Here is a 5,766-nt window from a genome sequence, read left to right on the forward strand (position 1 = left end):
CAAGGGAAAATTCCAAGGGTTTATTCCCAAAATCTGGGAAAATTCCAGGGGAAAATTCCAAGGGTTTATTCCCAAATCCTGGGAAAATTCCAGGGGAAAATTCCAAGGGAAAATTCCCAAATCTTGGGAAAATTCCAGGGGAAAATTCCAAGGGAAAATTCCAAGGGTTTATTCCCAAAATCTGGGAAAATTCCAGGGGAAATTCCAAGGGAAAATTCCAAGGTTTTATTCCCAAATCCTGGGAAAATTCCAAGGGAAAATTCCAAGGGTTTATTCCCAAATCTTGGGAAAATTCCAAGGGAAAAACCTGGAATCCCATTCCCGGGATTATCCAGGATCCCATTCCCGGGAAAACCTGGAATCCCAGGAAAACCTGGAATCCCATTCCTGGAAAATCCTGGAATTCCATTCCCAGGAATATCCAAGGATCCCATTCCCAAGGTTTGGAATCTTGGAATTCCAAGGGTTCAAAATCCAGGAATTCCAAGCTTTGAAATCCGGGAATTCCAAGCTTTGAAATCCGGGAATTCCAGGGTTCAAAATCCAGGAATTCCAAGGGTTTGGAAATCCGGGAATGGCCTTAAAATTCCAGGTCGGAATGAACGAGGAAAACCAGGAATTCCGGGACAATTCCATGGAAATCCAGGAGCTGCTCCGGGAAAACCGAAAGCTGCGGATCCAGGTAAATTTTGGGAATTTTTTCCCGAGGATCCAAAGGGTTTTTTCCATGGAAAAGGGGCTTGATCCCGGTTTTTTTCTTCCAGCTGGAAGCGTCGCGGGAAGCCGGGATCTGGGCGCTCCGGGAAGCCTCCGGAAAACTGGTCGGGAATTCCGGGATGAGGGTGGAAAAATGGGAAGAGGAGAAGGAGGAATTGAGGGTAAAAAATTCCCGGAATTCCGGGGAAATTCCAGGGGAAAATTCCAAGGGTTTAGTCCCGAATTTCTGGGGTTTATTCCCAATTTTTGGGGAAATTCCAGGGGAAAATTCCAAGGGAAAATTCCCCAAAATTGGGAAGGAATTGTGGGATTTATTCCCAAAAATCCAGGGGAAAATTCCAAGGGAAAATTCCCAAAATCTGGGAAAATTCCAAGGGAAAATTCCAAGGTTTTATTCCCAAATCCCGGGGAAATTCCAAGGGAAAATTCCAAGGGTTTATTCCCAAATCCTGGGGAAATTCCAAGGGAAAATTCCAGGGATTTATTCCCAAAAACTGGGAAGGAATATTGGGATTTATTCCCAAAAATCCAGGGGAAAATTCCAAGGGAAAATTCCCAAAAACTGGGAAAATTCCAGGGGAAAATTCCAAGGTTTTATTCCCAAATCCTGGGAAAATTCCAGGGGAAAATTCCAAGGGAAAATTCCCAAATCCCGGGAAAATTCCAAGGGAAAATTCCAAGGGAAAATTCCAAGGGTTTATTCCCAAATTCCAAGGTTTTATTCCCAAATCCTGGGAAAATTCCAAGGGAAAATTCCAGGGGAAATTCCAAGGTTTTTTTCCCAGACCCGGAAGCTCCAAGAGGCGGAAAAATTCCGGGAAATCCAAGAGAATTCCCGGAATTTGGAGGAGAAACTCCGGGAAAAACGGCTCCGGACGGAAGAGTTGGAAAAGCGGCTCCGGAGGATGGAAGAGGTTGGTCCAAAATTCCAAGAATTCCATGGAATTCCGGAATTCCAAAGGTTTCATTCCCGGGTTTTTGTTCCCATAGGAAAAGCGGCTCCTGATCCAAGAGAAAAATTCCCGGGAAAAGCGGCTCCGGGAGAGGAAAACTGGGAATGAAGGGTGAGGAAATTTGGGAATTTTTAATGGGAATTCTGGGAATTTTTTATGGGAATGAAGGGTGGGAAATTCCTGGAATTTGGGGGATTTTTCCGGGGAAAAAAGGGTGAGAAAATCCTGGAATTTTGGGAATTTTTCCAGGAAAAAAGGGTGAGAAATTCCTGGAATTTTTCCAGGAATAAAAGGCTGAGAAATTCCTGGAATTCCAGGAATTTTTCCAGGAGTTTTGGGGAATTTTTCCAGGAATGAAACAGGAGGAATTCCAGGATTTTTTCCAAGAATTTTTCCTGGAAATTTTCCTGGAAATTGTCCCAGGAATTCTGGGAATTTTTATAGGAATGAGGGGTGAGAAATTCCAGGAATTTTTCCAGGAAAAAAGGCTGAGAAATTCCTGGAATTCTGGGAATTTTTTCCAGGAATGAAACAGGAGGAATTCCTGGAATTTTTCCAAGAATTTTTCCTGGAATTTTCCCAGGAATTCCTGGGATTTTTCCAGGAAAAAAGACCGAGAAATTCCCAGAATTCCAGGAATTTCTCCATGAATAAAGACTGAGAAATTCCCAGAATTTTTCCAGGAAAAAAGGGTGAGAAATTCCTGGAATTTTTAAAGGAATTTTCCCAGAAATTCCCACAATTTTTCCAGGAAAAAACCCTGAGAAATTCCCAAAATTTCAGGAATTTTTTCAAGAAAAAAAACCCTGAAAAATTCCCAGAATTCCAGGAATTTTCCCACAAATAAAACCTGAAAAATTCCCGGAATTTTCCAGGAATTTTCCCAGAAATTCCCAGAATTTTTTCTCCTTGTTTTCCCACAGATTCCCGGAATTCCGACGGGAAATCTCCGACCGGATCCGACACCTCCAGGGGCTGATCCAGGAGCAGCAACATTCCCTGCGGGAATCCATCCGGGAGGTCGGAATTCCCGAATTCCCAAAAAAACCCTTTTCCCCATTTTTTTCCAAGGTTTTCCCACTTTTCCCGATTTTTCCTCATCCCAAAATTCCAGGCGGAAGAGCTGAATTCCCGACTCCGCCTCCAGGACGGACGGATCCGGGAATTGTCGGGAAAACTGGAAGCTCTGGAATTCCAGGTAAAACAAAAAAGAAATGGGAATTTTTTCGGGAATTTTTGGGGATTTTTTGGGGAATTTTTGGGGTTTTTTTTGGGAATTTTTGGGGATTTTTTTGGGGATTTTTTGGAAATTTTTTGGGAATTTTTTGGGGTTTTTTGGGGTTTTTTTTGGGGATTTTTTGGGAATTTTTTGGGAATTTTTTGGGGATTTTTTGGGAATTTTTTTGGGTTTTTTGGGGGATTTTTGGGGGGATTTTTTGTGGAATTTTTGGGTTTTTTTTGGGATATTTTGGGAATTTTTTGGGAATTTTGGGGAGTTTCTTGGGAATTTTTGGGGGTTTTTTTGGAAATTTTTTGGGAATTTTTTGGGTGTTTTTTGGGAATTTTTTGGGATTTATTGGGGGATTTTTTGGGATTTTTTGTGGGATTTTTTTGGGGTTTTTTTGGGATATTTTGGGATTTTTTGGGAATTTTGGGGGTTTTTTTGGGAATTTTTGGGGAATTTTTTGGGGATTTTTTGGGGATTTTTTGGGAATTTTTTGGGGTTTTTTTTGAAATTTTTTGGGAATTTTTTGGGGTTTTTGGGAGTTTTTTGGGGGATTTTTTGGGATTTTTGGGTTTTTTTGGGGGGAATTTTGGGGAATTTTTGGGGAATTTTTTTGGGATTTTTGGGAGTTTTTTGGGAATTTTAGGGGTTTTCTTGGGAATTTTTTGGGGATTTTTTGGGATTTGTTTTTGATTTTTGGGGAATTTTTTGGGTTTTTTTTTGGATATTTTGGGAATTTTTTGGGAATTTTGGGGAGTTTTTTGGGAATTTTTTGGGGTTTTTTTGGGGGAATTTTTGGGAGAATTTTGGGAATTTTTGTGAATTTTTTGGAGAATTTTGAGGGAATTTCGGGAGAATTTTTGGGGGAATTTTGGGAATTTTTGGGAATTTTTCGGAGAATTTTTGGGGAATTTCAGGAGAATTTTGGGGGGAATTTTTGGGGGAATTTTGGGAATTTTTGGGGGAATTTTTGGGATATTTTGTGAATTTTTTGTGAATTTTTTGTGATATTTTGGGATTTTTTGGGAATTTCATGTGTTTCCTTGGGAATTTTCTCCTTCCAGAACCGTGACCTGAAGGAAAAACTGGAATTCTGGACCGGAAAAACCCCTCGGAAAACTTCCCGCGCCATCGGCACCGAGTGAGACCCTCGGGAATTCCGGGAATTCCGGGATTTTATCCCGGAAAACGGCACCAATTCCATGATTTTCCTTCATTCCAGGGCCCTCCCGGAGTTGGGAATCCTCGGGAATTCTCCTTATCTGCTCCTCTCCCGGCGGAAAAACCGGGAATGCTGAGGGAAAACCCGGGAATTCCGGCCTGGAAGAAGGAATTCCAACATTCCAGAGGGTTTTTTTCCTGGAAAAAAACCTGGAAAAGCTGCAAAACTTCGGGAATCTCGACAATAAAATGATTTCAAACCCCAGAATTCCTTTTATTTTTCCCTTGGGAATTCCCAAAATTCCCAAAAATCCAGTCACATTCCCAAGGGGAATCCGGGAATTTTGGCTCTAAGGCTTTTATTCCCGATTTTTCCTTTGGAATTTTCCTTCTCAGACCCTTTTTTGGGGAATTTTGGGGGATTTTTTGGGATTTTTTGGGGATTTTTTGGGAACTTTGGGGGAATTTTGGGGGAATTTTTGGGGAATTTTTGGGGGAATTTGGGGGAATTTTTGGGGGAATTTTGGGGAATTTTTTGAGGATTTTTGGGGAATTTTTTGAGGATTTTTGGGGAATTTTTTGGGGATTTTTTTGGATTTTTGAGAATTTTTGGGGGAATTTTTGGGAATTTTTTGAGGATTTTTGGGGAATTTTTTTGGGATTTTTTGAGAGAATTTTTTGGGAATTTTTTGGGGAATTTTTGGGGATTTTTTTGGGGAATTTTTGGGGAATTTGGGGGGGAAAAACCGGGAAAAAAAAGGGGATTTTTTGGAAAAATCCCAATCCCAAAAATCCCAAAAATCCTCATATTCCCAAAAAAAAAAAGGATTAAAATTCCAAGAGGTTTTTTATTCCCTAATTTTGGGAATTCCTGGAAAATTTGGGAATTAAGGGGAAAAAAATTCCCAAACTTCTCCCAGCTGGAATTTTTCAGGAAGGAAAAGTTTCATTCCCGAGGTTTTTCCATGGAAAAAAAATCTTGGAATCCCCCAAAATCCCCCTGGAAAAACTGGAAATTCCCAAAAAAAAGAGGAAAGAGGCTCAAAAAATTCCCAGGAAAAACCAGGAAAAGGCTCCTCCCTCTTCCAAAGGTTTTTTATTCCCAAGTTTTTCCCGGAATTCTTTAACAGGAGCATTTTTTTCCCGCTTCCGGGTTTTTTCCGGCGTCGGAATTCCGGGAATTCTCTCCCAGTTGCTCCATTCGGTTGAGGATTAATTCCAAGAGGGAATCCACGGATTTTTCCACGTTTTTCCCGCTGGCGGCGCTGGTTTCCAAGTAGGGAATTCTGGGAAAAAAAGTGGGAAAAATGGTGGGAAAAATGTGGGAAAATTGGGGGAAAATTGGGGGAAAATTGTGGGAAAATTGAGGGAAAATTGGGGAAAAAATGAGGGAAAAATTGGGAAAAAATTGAGGAAAAAATGAGGGAAAATTGAGGGAAAATTTGGGGAAAATTGAGGGAAAAAATGAGGGAAAATTAAGGGAAAATTGGGGGAAAATTGAGGGAAAATTGTGGGAAAATTGAGGGAAAATTGGGGAAAAAATGAGGGAAAATTGAGGGAAAATTGAGGGAAAATTGGGGAAAAATTCAGGGAAAATTGAGGGAAAATTGAGGGAAAATTGAGGGAAAAATGAGGGAAAATTGAGGGAAAATTGGGGAAAAATTGTGGGAAAATTGTGGGAAAATTGAGAGAAAATTGAGGGAAAATTGA

At 40.6% G+C, this 5,766-nt stretch overlaps 1 long non-coding RNA gene across 1 annotated transcript; it reads left to right on the forward strand.

The window, feature by feature from the left end:
• Positions 1-1,745: 1,745 nt before the first annotated feature.
• Positions 1,746-4,058, forward strand: LOC113981742. The gene is made up of 4 exons (XR_003538515.1): positions 1,746-1,781; positions 2,594-2,690; positions 2,785-2,868; positions 3,960-4,058. It is a non-coding gene; the product is annotated as an uncharacterized LOC113981742 (long non-coding RNA).
• The last annotated feature ends 1,708 nt before the right edge of the window (positions 4,059-5,766 follow it).

The sequence above is a fragment of the Neopelma chrysocephalum genome, unplaced genomic scaffold, assembly GCF_003984885.1.
Source record: "Neopelma chrysocephalum unplaced genomic scaffold, ASM398488v2 Primary Assembly neopelma1_96742, whole genome shotgun sequence".
NCBI classification, from domain to species: Eukaryota; Metazoa; Chordata; class Aves; order Passeriformes; family Pipridae; genus Neopelma; species Neopelma chrysocephalum.